The sequence below is a fragment of the Anas acuta genome, chromosome 17, assembly GCF_963932015.1.
Source record: "Anas acuta chromosome 17, bAnaAcu1.1, whole genome shotgun sequence".
Classification (NCBI taxonomy): domain Eukaryota; kingdom Metazoa; phylum Chordata; class Aves; order Anseriformes; family Anatidae; genus Anas; species Anas acuta.
In genome coordinates this window covers 6,453,900-6,474,512 of record NC_088995.1, presented here as the reverse complement: position 1 = coordinate 6,474,512, position 20,613 = coordinate 6,453,900, and the positions used below count along the sequence as shown (strand labels likewise).

The 20,613-nt window shown below is 45.4% G+C and overlaps 1 long non-coding RNA gene across 2 annotated transcripts in view; it reads right to left on the bottom strand.

Annotated features, from left to right (window-relative positions):
* The window catches only part of LOC137841408 (uncharacterized), a 210,727-nt gene that overhangs the window by 116,792 nt on the left and 73,322 nt on the right, over nt 1-20,613 (bottom strand). The window contains exon 19 of one of the 2 annotated variants that reach the window (XR_011088605.1): nt 15,633-18,810. The exons of the other annotated variant lie outside the window; for it this stretch is intronic. This is a non-coding gene — a long non-coding RNA (uncharacterized lncRNA). Of the gene's footprint in view, nt 1-15,632; nt 18,811-20,613 lie in introns of those variants that run through there. 2 annotated transcript variants of the gene reach the window in all.

The following is a 20,613-nucleotide window of genomic DNA, read 5'->3' as shown; positions in this document are numbered from 1 at the left end:
TGGCTTTTTTTTCCACTCCTTCTCACTGCCTACAGAGCCAAAGGGCCTGTTTGCTTTCCTGTTACTTATCAGAAAGGTTTATTTGCGATTGCTTGAGAGGGGAAAAAACCCTCTGCAGCCACAGGCAGACAAGCTCAGTGCTCAGGAACGTAATGGCTGGAGCCCGTGGGCCCATATGCTCGCCATCCTGTGAGGTGGAAGGCCGGCTCTGATCATCTCCAGCTGCTCAGGATACAACTGATCAGGTATGGCTGGACGTCAAAAAACAGGGGTGGGCTGGCTGGGGGCTGTGGCAGGCAGGAGAATGGGCAAGGAGCTATTTAAAGCGTGTTGCAGCACTGGGAACGTTCCTGTTTGGAGACATCAGGGCTGCAAATACAAACACATGCACAGTCCCCGAAGGGAGGGAGGTTGTATTTTCCCTGTCAGCTGCTATAGCATCCTCTGAGCTCCATGAGAGAACGAACTAAGCTTTCATACCGCACTGAATAATTCCTGCATTTTTAGGTTCCTATTTCCTCCTCCCCAATGAATTAAGACCTAGGAATTCAGCTTGTTTGTTGTTGCTTTTGTTACTGAATATCCATGAAAAGCTCAATGTCCCTGGGAACTAATTAGGTATTAACCCTGCATTATTGCTGCATATCAGCCATGGAAACATGCCATTCAGATAAATCTCCTTGAAACATGGAAATATTGAGTGATCAGGTGGAATGGCTGAAGTTAAAAAATAGAAGATATCTGACACAGGAAAGAAAATAAAGCAGGAAATATTTCAAGTGAAAGCAACTACATGGTATTCTTGTATACCATTTTACCAAGTGATAAACAAAACTACCAGATAGGGACAAATCTGAGTGCAAAAGAACCGTAAGGTCTCAGCTACCACTAGGAATTGTGTCTGTTGTGTGGGTGATGTTGGGAGCTATTCCAGGTCCGATTGCAGCCTAACCTGAACTTCTTCACTTGTTTTGTCCTTAGCACCTCACCACACCCTTAATGTTTTTGTGCAAGATAATTTTGGAAGACCACCTCAACCAGGTTGCATCTTCGAGGAGCAGGGCCTTTAGTGATGTTAGGCTCTCTGCAGGCAGTGATTTTGTATTTGGGAGGATCTCCGATGCACTGCAACCTTTCACAGCCCAGTATTGCCTGACACAGAAGCCCAGAACACTAATAGCATGAGATGAATAAGTGCGTGCATATCTACTTCATTTTTTATTACTCAATCCATTTCAAGAATTCACAGATAATTAACTCTAAATGCTTTTTCATCTGTTTTCCCTCAAAAATCTTCTCATTTGACTTAAAACCCTCATTTGCGGTCCAGGCAGCAACACACTTAATCACACTGAACGGGGCCACAAAGCAGCTCCGAAGATGCCTTTAAGAATCTGAAGAATCTGAAACCAAGCCATAGAAAATAGGATTGCTCTCATCCAGCCTCTCCTTGCCACAACAAGCTATGTGCCCCCCTCCCAGGCCTTAGGAGAGACAGCAGAGATCCCGACGCCTCTGGTGGCAGGGATACAGCACCCTCCAACCTGGATGTTTCTACAACACTGTGGCAGCCTAGACAAACACTGACTCCAGTCAACACACCACTGAACCAAAATATTTTGATTTGATAAAACAAACTCAACAGCTGTTTAGACTTCAGCTGACCAGACTCACAATGGAAGTTTCCTTTCCAACTTCCCCTATTTATTCACACATCCCTGCCATCACGCAGTTTGGCGACAGCACCAAATCTATTCCCTTCTCCTCACCTCCAGATCCCCTCCTTGTCCCTTCGGATGACCAGTTCCCCTGGGTGATCTCCCACTGTTTGCTTGCAGCCAACACAACAGGACTCTGGATTTCTTCAGGGAACACTATGTCATAGCTATAACAATAAATTATTTTAGTTATTTGCTTTTAAGTAGTTGTACAAGCACTTCCCACAACCCACTGTGGAAGCAAAAAGCTTCATTTCAGTTGATAACAGATTTACAGAATAAAGATGTCCCCCCAGAAAAATGTCCTCATCTCCCTGCCACAATAAAACAATCCTGCCCCTGATAACAACTACACCCAGCCTGCAAGTCCTCTTGCACAAAACACTCTTGGGAGCTCACAGCCATATAGAATCGATTAAAGCAAAAAGGTTGGGGTCTGCTGAAACAACAGTAGGCATCTGGGGACAAAGTCTCACACTTGAATGCAGGAGAGATGCCACAGCCCAGACTTTGTCTCCTTCATGAAAGCCAAGGCCCAGTAACACCTCTCCAGAGAATGGGAGACCGCCAGTCCTAACATTTTGTGGTGGGGCTCACAATGCCAAATCGCAGTGAAGACTAGAGTTTGGGACACTGGAAATCAGATGAGGGATTTCCTTCCATTACTCAGAGGAAGCTAAATCCTGTGGGGGCCCTGAGACAAGAAAACCAAACTCAAAACATCCCCAACAGGTGAAGGTTTCATTCATCTGTAAGACTCATTCTCCACCATATATTCCTCTGCCATCTCCAAAAGATCCAGCACACATTCACAGCTGTTCATATAGCCAGCCTCTCAAAAACATCCTCTGATGACCCAAGCCCTGCTTGCTGGGAATAGCAGAGCACTGCAGGCAGTGTCCTCAGGAACAGATGTTGGCTTTGTAATGCCAGCCCCCTTCAGGCCACCCCCCTCCTTCTCTCCCCATGTGGCACTTTCAGCCTGCATGCCATCCAATTTGTTACCTACAAGGCAGGTCAGGGTCCCGCTGGGTGCTGTACATCTCCTCTCAGCTTGGGGCACTTTGTTTCAAAATTCCTCCTCCCCAGCAAGGCTTTAGTTGGAGCAGAGAAAGAACAAGGCAAAGAAAAGACACTGACACAAGCCCTGATTAGTGAAGAAGGATTTTTCTGTTGCTCCCCTGGCTCCCCGTAAATTCCCCAGTGTCCTACTAACAGCTCCCTAATTCCCAGATTTCCTGGTGTGTGTCAAATGCCTCCCCAAGATCCTGAGATTTTTACCTTCCATTGGGAGCAAGCGAGCAGCATTAGCTCTTCTGACTTGGCCTTACCAGGCTGATTTGTGGTGTGAACACACTCTAATTAGTCATTTAACTTAAGAACTAAGACTCCCAAGAGAATAAGATTTCAGAGGGGAATTCAGAGCTCTTCAGACTAAAATTATCATCAAGTGCCTAATGCAATTGTTCTGCTTCTCAAGGCCTCTTTTCCTCCTTTTGACTCTTAAAATACACTGCATAAATCCTTCCACATCTTTACCAAACTACATCTTGTGTAGCCTCTCCTGAAGTCAGTTGGGTAAATGCACATCCTATTTTTGTCTTCTGGATTTGCCCTGGGGAAAGGGAGGTGTTTCTCTTCAAGAGCTAAGAGCTGGCCAGCAACAAGCGCTACTTCATGCCTCCCTTACACAGTGGATGGCAACTCACAGAAACCAGTCAAAAACTCCCAAGACTCCCACCATGTAAAGGGATTCTTAAACATTCAGGATGCTCTGAACATTAGCTTTGAGTTTTAAAGGTGATCAAATCTTAGTTTAAATCCTGATCTTAGCAAAACCCGAGCCTGCATCTTGAAAGAAGTCTAGTGTTAGCTGAACATCCTCACCCCTCTGAGATTGTTCAAAAGCTCCTGTAAATAACCACGATGAAGTGCTATCATTTGCAACTGATGTACACCCAGAGGCTGGAGAACTTGTGCTTGTGGCATTCCCAACTCCAGTACTGTCATGCTGAGTAACCCAAACTCAGCACTATAGTTTCCCCTGCTTGTACTCCTCCTGATAGAAGAGACAAGCTGTTGACTTTGTGCACAGTTGGGAAAGTTTCCAACTAGTTTAGCAGGGCTCTGTTCAATGGCTTAATCCTCTGAAAAGATGTAGGCTGTGCAATATTTTGGCTTCATATCAGATCATTGCCCAACTTGCTGGCTGTAAAGTAAAACTGACTTCTGGGCAGGCTAGCCTCCTGGAAAAAGCATTGGCCTGGGAAACTTGCAGCAGGGTTCAAATCACCCGATCAGGTACCTAAACCATGACTGTTGAAGCACCTAGAACATCTACTCTCAAATGTTGCCCCATCCAGAAGGGGCCCAAATCTCATCAACACCTACTTCAGACTGCAATACCCTCCCCTGCACCTGTGCAGAAGCTCCTCTAGGTAGATAAGCTGCATCCCTTATTCTGCCACAACCCACACCATGATGCTTTTGGATGCTTCCAGCTCTGTTAACTCCACAAAGAGCCTGGACACACATATGCCGCTGTCTTCGGAGGAGCATCTATTTCAGCTGCCACAATGCCTAAGCCAGGTATACAAAGTAGGTATTAGGGTATTTGAGAGTGGATTTCCAATCCTGAGTGTGCTACTGTCCCGCAAGATGGTTCTGAACCAAACACTTCACCTCTGAGTGCCTATCTCCGAAATGGTAATGCAGGTAACATATAAAGCACATTGAAGGGAAGACAACAATTAGTTCTATGAGCTTGTGAATATACCGTGCTTTACTTGAGACACTAAAAGACCCAATACACGGTCTGCTAAATGAAACTGAAGGCTGGAAAGATACTGGATAACTTGGTTAAGCTGTACACTAATATTAGAAGATAAAAACCAAGCAAAAGTCTTGGTCACTATTGTGACACCTCAGAAGTAAATTCTTATTACCAGTAAACAATACCTCTTCCACCCGAACAAGGGAACTTACCTTTAGCCTGGCCCACCCACACACAAAAAAACTGTTAAAATCTTTTTGATGTTGCTACAAGCAAAGTGTGAAAAACCTGCCATGGTGTCAGCTCTCCCTATCTTCTGAGCTCAGCTCTGCAGACAGCCAATATCATGTGCACCTACGTGTGATGGATCTGACTTGGGCATGAAATTTTCATTAGTTCTTGCACTGTGCGCAGACACAGGGTTACACTGATCTAATAAGCTTCACATACCACTGCCTGGCTGCCTATAGCTGCGTAAAAGAGGAATGTGATTAGACCTACATCTCTCTCTTTGTGTATTTCCAACCTTACCCCACAATAGCATCACCAGACCTCCTTCCCAGTTCTTCTGGGAGAGAAAATGTTGCAGTACAATACTTGAAAAAGATCTTAATTCCCCCCTATAACTTTTCTAATCTCAATAAAAATGGTTTTATTGGTGAGAAGAGTCTGTAATTTCTTCAGCAGGACAGCTTCTAAAGGAGCTCCTGCAAAGATGTAAAGCAAATTTGGTTTTGTTTTCTAAACAGAGACTGCCAGACAAGTCAAGTCCTCAAGCTCTCTAGGTAATGTTCTTCCTGTTCAGTACGGTGCCTAAAGGAGCTGAACAGCTGAACTGTGAAAATAATCCATTAAAACTAAGTTCTCAAAGCATTCTTCTCCCAAGCACAGCACCACATTTAGGGGGAAAAGATAACATCATCTTGCAAGTGGGTACAAAATCCCTATCCTTTGAAACATTCTAATGTCATATTAACATCTCTTAATCTGAGTCCTGGATCCCCCAACATCACATGGAGCTCCTAAGAGCAATTCATAAAGCACAGAACATTGTTTAGCTCCTCTCACATCATAGCTCTGGACATGACAATTCCTGTTGTTTTCTGAGAAGTCCAGTGAAAAGTCTCCACCACAAGATAGAATTTCAGCTGATACAGAGATCAAAGGAATCAGCAGATTGAAAAAGAGCAAGCTTTGTCTCCCTAACCTTCTGAGCAAGAATTCCTGTACTAGAACTATCTGAACTCAGAGCTAGGCTGCAGGTTTCCCAGTGAGGAATCCTGTCTGTCACTGCTAACCAGGTCCAGGGCTTTCTCCCCCAAAGATTCGGATAACATTCAGAAGGTGATCCAATATATAACAGTCTGGTTTCACTGGACGAGCCTTCACAAAGCTGATACCAACAGCAAGCCACCGAACAAAAGGGGATGAGGCCCCCTAGTACTAGTGAAGACCCTGTGCAGCTCCTTACGGACTCCTCCTTGCTATTGCCATGTGTGCTGGCAAACACTGTATGCAATTTGCAGAAGTGACTCACATTGTTTTACCCATGTAAGAGTGGGAGGAAGTTGCACATTTCCCCAAGCCTGAACCACCTGCTTTGCAAAATCCCAGTCTCCAGCGACAGCCACACAGGACCATGGACAGCAGTCCCATGCAAGACGTGCCACACGCTGGTTGCCCACCTTCCACGCTTCAGCAGCCTCACAGAGCCTGCTGTACGTAACTGATTCCAGCAAGAGGCTTGCTTTTCTTAGTCACCCTGGACTAGAAGATGAAATCACTTGCATAAAGCATGTTGAACCAGCTCTGCTCATCCGAAGGTACTGCAGTTCTCATGTGAGCATGCATTAGTTCAAGGAATGCCATTGTCTCTGCTGAGCAGAAGTCTCTGGGGATCACCTCTGACAGAACTGTGCAGAGACCTTAAAGTTTCTCTGCTCCACTGCAAACAGGAGCCTGCTCCCCAGCCCACAGACTAGCAAGTAGGAGGCAATGACAGCATTTAGAGGAACACCTATTGGCTTTTCCTTAGCTCCCACTGTTACTTGGCTCCAGCTTCCAAGACACATCAAAAAAACCCTTCTGTGTAAAGGCCAAGTTGTTACACCCCCACATACCCCACATCTCCACTTACGCCATATGAATTCACCCAACAAGCAAGAGTGTGATAGCATCTCACTTGTTTATCAACCATTTTACACAGCTGAATTTACAGTTGTGCAACACCGGGCGTATAAATCCTTCCATAAGGAAAAAATAAACGGCACATTCATCTCTGCCATAGCACCGCTGCGAGTGATGTTAAATACCACTGCCTATTTATCACAACCTAATTATTAGTTCCCTCATTCCCAAACCTACACAGCAGACTAAACATAAGCAGCCTATCAGCCAAGTTTAACTAGCTGCCAGCAGCCACTTTTACTTCAACGAAGAAGCACATCACTAAGACACTACAAGACCAGTGCTCCTATATGGAGGCTTCATTCTCATTCAGCGTCCAAAGTTCAGCTTGGAGGATGAGGAAAACGAGAGAAACGGCTAGTGACAGTAAGCCTTGATGGGGTCACGGGCTTCGCAACAGCTTCAGTGCACAGGCGGGTGAAAACATCACTCACAAAGTAAAGGGACAGAGGAAAGAAATGAAAAAGGGAGGAGGGGAGGGAAGGAAAGAAAAAGGGAAGGGTGATGGACAGTTGGACTTGTTGAGGGTGAAATCAATTAAAGTGCATCAAATCCAGAATTCATGCTTTTTCAAAGTGACAAATATGTGCTGGAAACTGAGAAAGACGAAGGGAAAATAATGTCTTTGACCTCCCAGAGACCGGCTGTTCCTTCCGTCAGAGAAGCCAAAAGTGAAGTGAGATGCGTTCATGATAAATTGTAACAGCCAGGCAGCCACCTTAAAAAAGAACGAGGTGAAAAGGTTACAGAAGGAACCCAAAATGCAAAGAATTCAACCAAACATCAAGATAAATCAACTCAGGCCCTTGTGTATGCGTGCCCAGCCTTCACAGAGCTGCTGCAGCTCATCTCAATTTGTTAGCCTTACTTAAAGTGCAAGAGACACACACAAACATCTTGTTTACAAGAGCTTTTGAAAACATTGTTCCAGTGCAGGCGGAAGCCTTACCAAGCTAAGGGATGCACTGACTATGTTACCTGCTGTCTTATCTGGGCTAACTGCTAAACAACTTGAGCATTTCTTCAGTGCACTCATATAGCACTGCCACTCCTCTGCTCGGAACAATTCAGCTGTGTTTTAGGTAGAAGTTTCCAAAGAGAGAGATACCTCTTTCCAAAAAACAGAATGTAAAACAGATACACATCTCAAAGGTTCAGAAGGCAAAGTCTCAGGTATAACCTTATTTTCTCTTACATTTAGATATCATTTTCTAGTTTTGAGCTTCAAATCACAATACAAATATTTGGATGCACTGCAGCTTTAGATCTTTTTCCCACTGACAACCAGAAAATATTAAATCTGATCGTTACCCCATGCAGGATAGTCCAATGCAAAGCTACAATATCAGAAAATCAGAAGGTACAAGATACCTGTTAATAGAATTTGTTTGAAACATTCCTCTAAGCATTGTGCCCTACTTGGAAACGTAACTTCACAACAACAGAACACCAATGCAATACGTTTTCAACATGTACATTTTTATACATTTTCCTTACATGCACAGAAAACATCAAGGCAAAACTGAACTAAACATTAAAAAAAAGATAAGGCTTCCACGATATTGGCATTTTCCATGTAAAGGAAAACTTGACAGTGGTATGCACAGCCACTTTGGCTAAAGTTTTCCTGAATCAGCTCTAACAAAAAGCTTCCCCAGTGATGCATACAATGCTTTATGTGAACTGCAGCAAGCCAAAGCAGCATTTTAAGGGAACATCTAATGCAGTTCTGCATGCTCATTCACATCAGCAGGGTATGCCCAATACACCTCCCATTCCAATACTCTTGACTTCAGACTGACTCCCTGACATAGCCCATCAAGTTTTCAAACATCATACGATTTTGTGATGCCCATTTCTTCTTGAATTATTAATAGTAATGGATATTGCCATTTGGTCTTGGAGCAAGAGTGGCCCAAGCCATGCTGACTATTCATGACAACAGCAGACAGACCTTTAAAAGGTTACTGAAGAAGGCATGCCTGCTCTCCTCTTGAGCTATTAGTGGCACTGAAGGGACTACACCAGGTAATTCACAACAGTTCAGATATCATCAGCTGAACCTGTTCACACTGCTGACTGTCATGCGGACCGTCTTGCTTCTGTAGCCCTAAGCATGGGAGATGGGGGAGATTCCCAGCTGTGGTGGGGAATTTCTCATGCCTGGGATCCAAGCTGGCATCAAGAGTTTATTGTTGCAAATGCATCGAGGGGAGCGAAGTTTACATTGACATCGTGGCTGCAAGGAAGCACAACTATCAAGTCCTGGCTGGCATCCTCACAGCTCTGCCTTCAGAAAGCACTGGTGATCATCTCGCCAACTCCTCCTGACAGATGCCCACCCCGCTGCTGTTGCATTCTTCTTCACGACAACCTTCTCTGGACTGTCCCTTCCCCGAAACAGCATGATTCTCTCAGGGAGACACGAGTTCACATCAACAAATTCTTCCCGACACTGCCCTGAAGCACTTTCGCTATGATCAGCTATTCGGAGTGATGGGACACACTAGTTAGATCTCTCTGTGTGTTTATCAATCCCTTCTCAGCCATTTTCCTCTGTAAATCCGTCAAATCTTTTTCTTCAAGCTCTGTGGGAACAGTTAGGAGCTATCTCCTCAGAGGTGCCTGCCCTGCCACTTGGATTTTGTCCCCCTCTTGGAGAAGTTGGCTGTCAGCAGTCAGAGGGCTGGCCTGCATGACACAGGCACAGCAGCAGCACTGCCACTGCCAGTGCCCTTGGAGTGGAGGGGTCCATATAAGACACCTGTAAGATCCCCTGTCCCTGTGCAGGGGACAGGGAGGAGAGCTGCCTACCTCCTCACAAAGAAGAAAGGGTGGGAAAAGCCCAGGGATGAAGCCAAGGAAGTCAAAATTCTGCAGTCCCCCACACCAGACACAAACACTGTGCCCTGAGCTGAACCAGGGCATGAATGGAGCTGCTGCATGGGACCACTGGATTTTAGAGGATTTGAGGGAGACGGGACATAAAAGTGCATTGGACTCTACATGCATGTCAATATTTTAGCTCTACTGCCATGATCCTTAACCAACATAAGGCAAGACATTTAAACAGCATCAAATCAAGAAACCAACCCATAACATCACTACGACAAGAGTAAATGAAGCCCCGTACACCACCAACAGATTCGGGCCTTATAAGTTTCCTTCTATTCCTGCAGGGAATTTGCTGCCTGAGAAAAGTCACGCATCTTCGCTTCCAAACAGGGAGTATCAGATGGCATTTGCCTTCTACTAACGCTCGCAGCCTTTGTGGATGGCAGTGAATTGCCAGCCAGTCTTAATCATCATAGATGCTGTCCTACGCAACTACAGTACGTAGCTTATATGCACTTTGATTGCGCAGATCTAGGTCAGCATCCTGCATCCTGACAAATGTCAGATGAGAACACTTATTTCTCCTTTCACACTTGTCATCGGCCGAGCTGGTTATCAGCCCCATTTTGCAGCCGGGGGAATGAAGCACAAAGCAGCGAAGTGACTTGGCTCTGGCCATTTTGCAGGCCCGTGCCTCCAGGAGCAGCACCCCCAGAAGCAAGTCCCAAGTCCTCTAAGCCACCACCCAGGGCAACACCACATCCATAACACTCAAAATGGTGCTGGGAAGATATACATGGCAGGGGGGCAACAAAACCCACTTGTAGAGAACAGCAGTTAGGTTCCTCAATCATCTACCTGAGTTTACTGCAGTTTCAGGTGGCTCATGCAGCTTTCCCCATGATGACAGACCGGAACTTAAGACAACACCCAGAGACTTCCAACAAGCTCCACCATATTCTTTCCTTGCTCACCAGCCAGAATAAGCACTTGAGGTTTTGGATCCTTTTCTTTAAGCCCTGCAGAACGGGTCAGGAATCTCACAGAACAACCCTTCATGCTCTATTTCATCAAATCTGCCAGATGCTAGCAGAGAGACAAACATGAGATTAGATATACGAAACCAATGGAACATTTCACCATCCAAAAAAAGGGCTCTGTCACTATGATTGAATAGCTTCTGCTCCTGCTTCTGATGTCTCATGTCAGAAGGGGCAGATGAGAAAGGGCTGCGTGGCAGAAACAGCTTCACAGAGGAGTCTGGTAACTGGCAACCAGACAGCTCCGTATCAGACATCCACAAGGTTCCCAAGAGCCAGACAGCAACTGTTATCCTTTTAGGACTGAAATCTGTCTGTTTGTCCAAAAATATGTGCTGTCTGAACATCAGCACTTTTTATTTCAGTTTTGGAGTTTTTGTTGACTTTCACTAAATTGCCCTCATTATTCACTGCATGAGACCTTCCATCCACTCAGTGTTTCAGTTTTTTTTTTTTTTCCCCATCTCTTCTAAACTCTTTTTCCATTTTTGTGGATTTCAAAGTAATTTGGTGCTAAAATATTTTGGGTGAACTTAGAATAGAGATGATGCTTTTAATTTTGGAAAAAAAAATCTTTAAGCTACAGTTTCATTGCTGCTCATTATACACGTGAGCAAAATTTTAAACTTTTTTTTTTTTTTAGAAGGAAAATGCAACCAAATAAAAGCTGCTCTTTGCTGATTCTTGACATTTGCATTCCCCATAGCTGCCACCATACAAAGCCAGACCACAGCATTGGGATTTAGACCCCAGGAAAGGTGAAGTTATATTTTTAGAGGGACAGTACAACAAGAGGGAAGAACCACCCCATACCCCACTTTCCCACAAAGCCCAGCAGCAAACCATCCTTTGGCTCTTTGGAGAAGGAACAGAGCTCAGACACCTACTGTCCAGAGCCCACAGCACACTGCTGACACATGCCACTCACCTCCACACATGGTGAGTGAGCATCCCTGGGTCGGAGCCGTGTTGCAGTGACCTTGCACAGTCCCCAAGAGCTGGCAGCTCAGGGTTCCTGCCTCCTGCAGCAGCGTGATAACCAAGTGGCCCTAAGGCACTGCCTGACCTGAGGGGCCTCCTGCCAGAGCTCTTCAAGATCACAGAATTGTGATCACTTGCTGCAAAAATTGTTGTCTTGCTCCAGATTCAAAATGATTTAAGACTTTCTTGGACACCTTAAGCTCTCCTTTTCCTCCTGCGTCATCCCTTTTTTAAGGACAAAGTAGTGATTTGTGTGGGGATGCAAGCAATGCTAGGATGCCAACACAGTCCTGAGACTACTACCCTGCTGATACTAACACCGTATGCATGGCCTGTTGCTGTATTTGTTCCCTTTTGAGCACAGACTAGCTACAAGACCACATTAAACCTTCACCTTAGACCCTTTCACTGCAAGCAGTGGCTTGAGCACCCTATTTAGGTTCGAAGGAACTGGAGCTCTCCACATGTCCCCAGCCCAACAAAGACAGCGTTTGTACCCAGCACATGGCACAGAAGGGGCAAATCCAGCTCCCCCTTGAGATCCCAACAAACAACGTTTGTTGGTGACACAAACATCTGATCTAATGAGATCCCAGAACAGGGTGGGGGAATAAGTGCACGTTGTAGTAAGGGATCACCAAGTGTTCTGTGCCATTAAGTCAGTGGAATCCATCAGTAACTGAAACGGGGCCACATTGTCCAAAAGTAAATCCTAGAAGTGCTGGTAAGGGAGGGAATTCAGTAAAAATGCTATTACACAGTGCCACACATGCAACTCAGCTGGTTTAATTCACAGCTTTCCAGCCTTTGGAAGCCTTGACATGAACAGATTTGTGAAGGACCTGAAGCACTAACCACCCCCTTCTTCCCTCTGGTACAGCTTCCTACTCAAACCCTCTGGGACATTAAATCTTCCACTTGCCATATTCTCCTAGGCCAAGAGGATATGAATTTCATAACTCCTCAGCTGAGCTGCCATCAGGAGCCATGAAATACGACAGGAAGCCAACAGCATGGACCTGCTGCACTCCACGCACTCACACGAGCCGCAGGGCTGGACAAGCTATTAAAGAGAGCACACAGCACAGCTGCCTCGAGCCCAGGGGCACGTACAGAAGGGCACGAGTACACTAGATCAAACCAGAGGAGGATCAGAGCAGGACAGAGCCAACACCTGAGTTGAGGCTGGACTTGCACAAGAAAGCCAGTGCTAGCCAGGAGTCACTCGTTAGGTTTCTGACTTCAGGGCTTATGCAGGTACCAGCTGACAGCTTGGAAGGGCTGAAGGAGGGAAACAAACCCTTAATTCAAACATTACAGCTACAAAATACTGCAGGTTTCATACTTGAACTTGCACCTCTCTGTTATAACCAAGTTATAGGTGATGTGAACTGGTGAATGGAGCAGACTTCACTGGGCAGGAGAGGTCTTGCTCCCCTCAGCAGGAGCTCTGCTCACGTAGCTGTTTCTCCAGAAAATCACCAAGCCCAAACGGCACAAATTTATTTTTTCCCCCTCATAAAGTCTATTACAAGCAAGAAGTTCATTCAGATACCTTCTCTCAACTGAAGGACTGCATTTTGACCCTCCTTTCAGGATGTTCACAATCAACTAAAAATAAAAGCCAAGTATTCTTAATATGCAAAACAAAAACAAACAAAAAATCACACTTACTGCAGCTTTCAGTCTTTTAAATGAAAGGCTTGAATAGGTAAATAAACCCCAAAAGGAAGCCAGTCCTGTTACCAGACAGGCCCTTCTGCAGATACTGTAAAGCCCTAAGACAGCAGAGCTCAGTGCTTCCCCTGGACATTTGGGAACAGAGAAGAGGGAGAGACACTTTGCAGCAGGTTACAGGGTTGGTGCTGCAAATACATCTGACACTGTGCAGTAGGCTTTAGATGCCCAATGCACACCACAACTGGAATAATCAGTAACTGGGGAAGCCCCTTAGGGCTTGGCAGGGGTCATACAGAAGGGAGAGACCAGCACAAAGTCTTATTAACTCACCCTGTGTGGCAGAAGTCAAACCTACATGAAAGCGTGCACATAAAGAGAGCGTTAAACAACCACATGAAGTCTTATGCTATGCAGGTGGACCATATCCACGATACACTGTAAATCAACTGCTGCAAAGCATCTAGAAGGCCCTTAGTACCACAGATCCTGCCTGCTCTTCCAAATCAAGCTTCACCTACACAAAGGACAGTCAGTAGCATTATAGCCACCCATGTGTTCATGCCACACAATACAGAATTACCATAGAATAGTGATAACATTCATTAATCAACCTGTATCAAAAGCTTTTGGGTGCAACAGTAATATTTTTATTCTCATAGAAATCACAGCGTTAAAACTGATATGCTTAGTTAAGGAGATGGTAAGAGAAAAAAAATAGACAGACTTGGATTTTTTTGCTCACTGCTTGCCCACAGCCTCTAATTTGAGCAAGGTTGCAGTCAGCTCTCCATCTGAGCATGATTTGGTGCACTATCAAAAGAATCCCATCACATAAAAGCAGCTTTTAAGAACACAAGATTAACAGATGGACCTTGTGACACATGGCATTTTTCCAACCAGGAAAATACTTGAGCCACACGCTACATTTGTCCAGAAAAACACGCAATCAGGCAACTTCAAAACAAGACAAAACAAGCTCAGCAGAAACAAAATGGCTCCTCGCACGCTCCCTCTTCAGGTGCACTCCAACCGGGATTAGTTATACAGCTTTCAATATTTACAAACTCATTACCAAATTCCAACTTTTTTTTTTTTCTCTCCCCAGAAGAGAACAGTATCTCAAAACAGCCAACTAACTCTTAACACACCCAGTGCTCCATCCTCCCAGGGAACTCGAACACCCCTCTGAGGAGGCACTGCTCTGCAATCTTCCCATCCGCCACAGACATTTCTTGTTACGCATACCGTATTTCCAGCCACACATAAAGTTTGCTTACTCACAGTCAGGAGTAGATGGCTGCTTTCCTTCAGTCTCTTCTGGTTGGTCTTGTTTCCTCAGGGTCCTTCGCAGCACGGCTGACTTTGAAGCCTGCAGTTTATTTTAGCCAGTCAATCAGTAGACTCAAGTAAAAGCAACTTCGCCCCACAGCGAGTTTTCCTCATGGCACAAGAAATACTTTTCTCATCCTTTGAGGAGGGCCTGCAGTCACTTGCAAACTTCACATTTGCAATATTACATAGGAACTGAGAACAAAAAGGAGTTCACTTATCACAAATCAACTCAGGTCGCCTTTTCTCCTCTTCTCAGAACAGCACAGACACCAGGTAACACCTCACGTACAGAATGATAGGATTTGAGTCCCAGCACACAACTACTGAACTTGAATCCTCCAGGTAAGGCCCACAGGTAGCCCCAGGCTCAAAGAAGGGAAGATGGTGAGGGACTGAGCTGAAATGGAGCAGAGGGGTGGGGAGGGGACCCAGGTGAGGCTCATCAGAGCACTAAGGCTTCACTGGAGCACTCAGCACCCTGGTAATTTGTACTTAACTGCTGCCCATAGAAGCCAGCTGGATATGGCCTTGCAACTTCTACCTAGAGAAGATTCTGGACTTCTCTAAGGGAATGGCCCTCTTGGAAAACCAGAGGGAAAGTGGATTTCTTTTACTTAAAACTTCAAACCCAGCCTAGGTGTCGTTCAGAAATATGGGGTTGTGATCAAGCCTTGCTGCTATCAGGAGTTCAAAACAGCTAACCAGCCTGGTTTTGAATTTGATGAAGCCTATGAACCAGCACAGCTGCTGGTAACATAAGATACCTCTGTCCCTAAAAGATCCTGACTGCTTTCCCTTCCAGTCAAAGTGTCCTTTGGACTTTTGGCCTTAACTCTGCAAGGTGAAGGGGACCCAGACAGGGACTGACAAAATAGCCTGACAGAAGGCCCTTGTGTGAAACCCTCCCAGGCCACGGCACAAAACCCAAAGGGAGCCGCGTCCATGAGGATGAGGAGCACACAGGTTCCTCACAAAGGTGGCAGCTTTCTGAAGCTTCACTCAGCCGGCTCCACCTGGCTGGGATATCCCACTCAGCTGGGCTGTAACCTCGCTCTTCTTTCACTTGCTGTTTGTTTTTGCTTCTCCTCTGCCCTCTCGACTCCCTGGAGTTATGGAGATGAGTTAAACACGAGTACAATGAATTGTTTTCTTTTTTTTTTTTCTTTTCAATAGTCTTTTCCTTTCCTTCATGCTCTCCTTACCCCTTCCTGCACCCTGCCATCAGCTGCCTCCGGACAGCTTCTTGGCATGTTGTTCTCCTTGCTTTCCCTTCTAAGTCACCAGTAGCATGCTGCCCCCAACGCCGCTGCCTGCTGTGGCAGCGTTTCTGCACCAAGAAGATAATAAATACATCAAGCCTGTCAAAGCCACGCTGTTTTGGCTGGGAAGAGGTGCCCCCCTGCTGGGTGAGATCACTTCCCGCTGCGATGTATGGCTTTCCCCTCACTGACAGCTCTCCAACAGGGAGTAATCGGTGTCCAACAGAGAGGAGTAGCCAGCTAACGCTGCTAAATGGCACTTAGGGCTGATGAGGGCAAAGAGGAGAAGAAAAGGAACATCAGAGTGATACACACAGCCTCTCTCTTGCTGGTGTGGTGTGTTGACAGAGAGACAAACTGGATCTCCTTGCTGGCCCTGCCTGTGGTTTCCCAGGCAGGAGGTGGCAAAGAGAAAGGGGAAACTGATATTCCTGCTTGAGTCTCAGGGCAAGTGTCAGCCTTAATCCTACAAGGGGATGACACCTGTAGGTCTTGGTGCCAAAATCCATTAGTTAATGTGAAATTAGGAGAGGAAGGACATGAAGCAGGACAGACAGACAACACCTGCACCCGTGTGCTTAGTGGAGGCCAGGCCCTCTGCCCCCCATGCAGCAAATGGCAAGGCTCAGCCCTGAGCTGTGCTCTGGGCACAGGACGGATTGCTGGGACAGGAGCTAGCAGGGAAATGGATTTCCCATGGAAAATTTTCAGAAAGAATTAATTTGGCTTGTTTGCATTTCACAGACGTCTAGGATGCTCTGCAGTACCCAGGTACAAGCAATGGGTTTCTCACCTCTGGGTCACCAGCTCACCTCAGAAAGCTGTCATCCTCACGTTGTTTCTGATTAAGCCAGATGAATTAGCTCTGTATTCGTGGCTTTTTTTTTTTTTTTTAATTAAAGAAATATAAAAGAGTAAAACAATGATTGAGACACTGTGGCCAGACTGTGAGATACTAAAATGAGTCACCTGGAGTTTCTTTACCCCTAGACCGGCCTCTTCAAAGACACTTAAGGGAATCAATTGCCCGTATCCCACTAAAATCCTCTCTGTATGTGGTTCATGAAGCTCTGAGACCCTTTCCCGCCCCCACAGCCTCCATCCCTCACCTCTGAAGTCTCTCTAGTCCATTATTCCTGAGGCTGATTTGTGAACAATGTGTTCACTTTCCGTACTGCCTAATGAAGATGTTCCTGTCCCTGAATATTGTATCTGCAGCATGCTTAATGGAAAAAAATAGCTATTATTATCATTGGTGGTTCAGATGAGTTTCTTGGCAGTGTGGGTGGTACAGTTATGTGGACAATCAAACAAGCCAGTGATTATTGCCAATGCATTTTTGAGGAAATCATTGCTGTTTAAACTCCAATCACAACAATACCTCATTTAAAAGCATAAAAGCTTTCACTCAGCAGACCTACCTTTTTTTTTAATAGCGAGACAATTAAATAAATCTCCTGACACTTAACCATCATTTACCCAACAGTAAGAAAATGGATTCAATGCCTTCACATTAGTTAGATTATGATATTAAAGCAAAAACTGAACAAGTACAAGCAGGTGAAGGAAGACCTTTGAGGAGTGCATGCAGCACTACAGGTATGGCATGTTTTTTTTGTGTTTTTTTTTTTTCTTTTCTTTTTTTTCAGGGGATAGGAGGGCAATTTTTCCTTTCCATGTTCAGATATCAACTAAATTCTTAGCATTATCACATTTCATAAATTTCACCTTTCTTGGGAAAACAAGGAAGTTGTCCCTCCATTTATAAACTGGAAACTCAACTATAGCACACATGATGCGATCCTGAAATTCTCTGCCTAAACCAGGAACTGAATCTGGATGTGCTGGACTGTTCCGCACAGTAACCTTTCTACACTTAAAACTGATTCAAGCTTTGTTTTGCTAGCATTTCCATTAAAACTGGTACCTAGAAACTTGAGTGTAAGTATGGATTAAAGCTCAGGAGGCAAAAAAGTCCAGGATCTAGTGCATTTTTGCTAGCATTTTAGGAAAGAATGAATTATCTTAAAAGACAGCCCCCAAACTAACACTGAAGCAACTGTGACCGACCCTGCACTGGTACAAACATCAGCCATTGACAGATTATAGAGCTTTTATTACCCGTGATCCCAATGGTACCCTTAATCCCTGGCTCTAGCACTTTTCCCTCATTAGGCTCCTCGTGTGAAGAGCATGTTCTTCTGATACCATTATTCAGAAGCTGTTGCTAAATAGCTCCTGAATTTATTAACTTCTGCTGGCTGTCAGCTACAGCATCTGTAGTGGGAGTCCCTTTCTCCTCTCCGAGTAACAACAGCAATGGTACAAAATCCTTGTCTTTTAGGCAGTGTTTGAGTTTGACATGTATTATTACATACTGACAAACCTATGCTGAATTTTATGGTCTCCTTTATAATATGCTGTTCAAGAAAAAAAAAAAAAAAAAAAAAAAAAAGGCAGAATGGAAGGGTATCAAATTGATCCAGTCTCATTCCTGACTCTAAATAACTGACAACTGCATAGACAGCTAATTGTTTCCTGACCCCTGCTTATTCAATTTTTAAAGAGTTCCCATAGATAAATGTTATATAAGTGGACCTTTGCTTTTGCCTCCCTCCCAACCACCCCAACCACCCTTTTTGACAGAAGACAATATCTGTGCTTCATAAAGATGTTTACGATGGGCTGGAAAGAGTTAAAACCTCATCTTCCACTCCTCCCTCTTTATCGTTTTAATTGGCTGTTCTGATGACCTGACCACCTCTTTGATACGCATCAAATGCCGGCCCGTGAAATACAGAGCATGTCAGCCTGCCGAACAAGGGTCAACCCGATTGTCAATAAGGCCATCAATCAGACCTGGTGGCATGATGGATCCAATCCAGACCAAAAGTCCCAGCTGGAAACGAAAGAGCCTCCCCGCTGATAAGGCGGTGTGCAGCGCAAGGCCCGACAGCTCGCACCAGGGTCACCAGCCTGGAGGCCACGAGGCGGCAAACTTCAAACTGGAAAAAGGCAACAGTGAGCAAACAACAAACCCCCCAAAACCAACAAAAAAAAAGAAGCCCTCTCAGCCAAGCCAGCAGTGGTTCCAAATCAAAGAAGCTCAGTGAGGTGAGAGAGAGATGGGAGGCCATACAGGGAGGCAGCGGGGAGGTGACCTTCAAGGGCGAAATACCACACGTCTTGGGTAATGCTTTGCACCCTCATGCTTCTCCTCTGGCCTGTCACCACAGATAGGAAAGGGTGACACTGCCACAAATGAGTGCCACAATTGTACAAAAACGCCTTCACCCCTTCCTCACCCTCCCTCATTCTCCAGTGAAGCAAATCAAGGAACAGATCTAAGGGAAAGGCAACCATAATGCCTTCTGGAGATTTTTTGGGAACCACCAGGGAGCTGTAAAAATGCCTGTGCTAGCGAGGAGAAAGCAAGAGTTTAGGATACTGCTGCTTAACTGCCTGGGTGTGATGGCTGCACTAGCTGCAGTGGTGGCTTATTTCTCTCTGGACAGTCATCATCACTGCAATCTACTTCAGATCCTCTGCTTAGGGATGGGATGTAAAATAGGGGTGACATTCCAAATAACTCTGCAAGGAGAAGCATCTCTGAGATGTCAGTCATTCCAGAAGCAGGATTTTCAGGTGCCATGACCACACCACGGGCACTGGGAAAGGGGTTCCCTCTTGCAAACTTGAGGAAAGACTTGTTCTTTCCAATGAGAGACTAAATGGCATAGAAAGGCCTAAAGACTTTTTGAGCTTTTTCTGGCTCCATCATGGCTTGGCCTTCTGTGAAGAGAAAAGGTCTGACCTCTCAACAGATCTAAGGTGTGTCTGTAAGGGCAGAAAACTCGAGACAAAGCGCCTCAGCTCAGCACGTGTCACACGGGTAGTACACACACCCTGTACACCACCATGCCCGTTTCAAACCCACAGAAACAGAGAAGCATGCACACATGCCATGTGCTGTTTTGAAACACAGGAGCCTGGAAGCAAGATGGATAACGCCAGAAAATACCACTTGGCTTGGAGTACCATCCCTGCTGCTGTTCTTGAGAACCTGCTGCCCACGTGCATTCACCAGAGGACACCCACCACAGCACATATACAGCCCTTACCACAAACTCACACAGGCATGCACATTTACGCATACACCCCCAAAGACACATCCTCTTTTCCCTGGTGCCCCATCTTTGCTCTGAAGACCAGGCAGTCCCTTGCTAAGTGCTCCACGCCAACTGCCCCAGCTGCCGTGTGCTGGTTTCACACCCTCTGGCTTCCCACCCCTGCCCTCTGCTGCACCTCCTTGTGTGGCTGCTCACGTCTCGTGGCTCAGAGCCTGGTTTGGTGCAAATATTTGCATGCTCTCTGGGAGGAACACAGTGCACTGGCCTCCAGGGGCAGGCTGTCTGCATATTTATTCTGGAATAGCAAACAACGCGGAGAGCAAAGAAGAGAAAAAGCCAGATAAGATAAAAGCGTGTTACCAGGTCTAACATAAAATCAACAAAGACCACAGAGAAAAGTTATCTGCAAAGCCCAGTAAACCCAGCAGCAACTGATTCTAACAGAGGAGCCCTTTTGCAGGTTGGATAACTCAAAGGCTGGGGATACAGAGCTCTTTGTCTGTTGGAGTGCCCAGTATCAGGTCTTTGTAAATCACTGTGTCTTATGACAATTTACATTAAAAAATCTTTTTTGGTCTCTGTCCTGCTCATGCAATGAACCTGCAAATAGCACCTTCATAATGACAGAGCAGAAATAAAAGACTTTCACACATATTATTAGATATGATTGCTCCAGAG